Raw genomic sequence first — 2,546 nt, 5'->3', positions numbered from 1 at the left:
CACACAGTGCACGCAGCACACTCCAGAGACACTCCCTAGGCCCTGGACATCACATGACCTCTTCTTCATAAAGCCATACTCTCAGGAGCGGGAAATGTAACAGGCTTTCCTAACACAGAGAAAAGACAGAGACGTAGACAAAATGCCAAGACAGAGGAATTCATCCCAAAAGAGAGAACAAGAAAAGGTCACAGCCAGGGATCTAATGGAAACAGATACAAGTAATATTTAAAACAATGACCATAAGGATACTAGCTGGGCTGCAGAAAAGCATGGAAGACCCTTACTACAGAGATTAAAAAGATGAAAAACCATCAGGGCAAAATATAAAATGCAGTAACTAAGATTCAAAACTAACTGGATGTAATGATGACAGGAATGTAATGACCCTTGTCTGAGGAAAGCATCAGCATCCTAGAGACCAGCTGGAAAGCCAGAGCCTTGGCAGAATACGCTAACATGCCTCTAGTCTTGCGGTCTGCTCCTACCTCCAGGTCCTGGGCCTGAGCCTCAGCCTCCGGCCCAGCCGTCCCTGCTGCAGACTGGCTGCCCCACAGCAGCGTCCTTCTATCCTGCCCATTTCTCCTGCCTTATGGGGTTTTGTGCAATTTGGAGTTTTTCCATAAAATGACCCTTGTATTAGTAGAGTCTTTAGGAGATTTTTGTTAGAAACCAAGCATCTCCCTTCACCTCTGAACAGGTTTTTCCCTCGATTCCAACTCAAAGTTTTACAGACCTTTCTAGTTTACTCAGATTTGTGGATGGCTTCTCCCCTTTTCTTATCCTACATTCTTAGTCCTATGTTAACTTTACGTTCTCAGAAATGGTGAAATGTACATCAGTCCAATAAAATACGAAATAACAACAAAAAAGATGTAATGACTACAAGGATGGGAGAAGGACAGGAATGTAAAAGAAGATAGAATTATAGAAAATAATGAAGCTGAACAAAAGACAAACAATTTGGATCACAAAAGTAGACTTAGAGACCTCAGTGACACCATCAAACATAGTAACATTAGTATCCAGGAGTCCCAGAAGAAAAGAGGGAAAAGGGAGCAGAAGGTTTATTTGATGAAATTATTGCTGAAAACTTCCATAATTGGGAGAAGGAAACAGATATCCAAATCCAGGAGGCACAGAGAACTCCCATCAAAATCAACAAAAGCAGGCCAACACCAAGACATATTGCAGTTAAATTTATAAAATATAGTGATAAAGAAAAAATCCTAAAAGCAGCAAGACAAAAGCAGTCCCTAACTTACAAGGGAAGACCAATAAGTTTAGCAGCAAACCTCTCCATGAAAATTTTTGGCAAGCCAGAAGGCAGTGGAATGATCTATTCAATGTGCTGAATGGAAAAAATCTGCAGCCAAGAATACTCTACCCAGAGAGACTGTCATTCAGAACAGAAGGAGAGACAAAGAGTTTCCCAGACAAACAAAAACTAAAGGAGTTCATGACCACTAAACCAGCCCTGCAAGAAATATTAAAAGGGACTCTTTGAGTGGAAAGGAAAGACCAAAAATGACAAAGACAAGAAAGGAACAGAGAAAATCTCCAGAAACAATGACAGAACAAGTAATAAAGTGGCACTAAATACGTATCTGTCAGTAATTACTCTGAATGTAAATGGACTAAATGCGCCAATCAGAAGACACAGAGTGACAGAATGGATTAAAAAAAACAAACAAACAAAAACAAAAACAAAAACAAAAAACACCAAGAGCCATATATGCTGCCTACAGGAGACTCATTTTAGACCTAAAGACCCCTGCCGATTGAAAGTGAGGGGATGGAGAAAACTTAATCATGTAAATGGACATCAAAAGAAAGCCAGAGTAGCCATGCTTATATCAAACTTGGTTTTAAGCCAAAGAATATAACAAAAGATGAAGAAGGGCACTATATCACAAAATGGGGCCTATTCAACAAAGAAGATCTAACGGGGGAGGAGTTAAAATGGTGGAGGAGTAGGGGACCCTAAGTTAATATGGTCCCTGGAATTCAGCTAGATAGTTATCAAATCATTCTGAACACCTGCAAAGTCAATCGGAGATCAAGAAAAGAAATGCTGCAATTCCACAAATAGAAAAGCGACCACTTTTTGGAAGATAGGAGGTATGGAGACATAAATCCAGGGCAATATATATGAGGATACCGCATGGGGAAGGAGACTGGTTGAGGAAGTTACTGCAAAGTATTATACACAGCAGGGCACAGAATCAGAACTTTTACAAGTCTGTTAGGGGTGGGGTTGGGGGGAGTCCCTGGCCTAAAGGTGCTCAGGTGGAGAAGCCGGGCAGAATCCCATGTGGGACAGCCTGGTGTCAGGATCCCCGCCTGGGGTGCCTGAATACGGCAGAGTTCCCAAGCATCAGAGCAGGGAAGCCAGCTGAAAACAGCAAGTCTAGCTGCCGGCTTCCTGTTCAGTGTTGCCATAAACCAGGAACCAGGGCATGGTCAGGCAACCCCTCTCCAGGCAGGGGCCCAGCAAAAGGCAGAGTGTGGAGAGACCCCTCTCCCTTACTCTCTCCCACCTCCCG

The sequence above is a fragment of the Ursus maritimus genome, unplaced genomic scaffold (genome assembly GCF_017311325.1).
Source record: "Ursus maritimus isolate PB19 unplaced genomic scaffold, ASM1731132v1 scaffold_12, whole genome shotgun sequence".
Lineage (NCBI taxonomy): Eukaryota > Metazoa > Chordata > Mammalia > Carnivora > Ursidae > Ursus > Ursus maritimus.
This window is presented reverse-complemented; position numbering follows the sequence as displayed.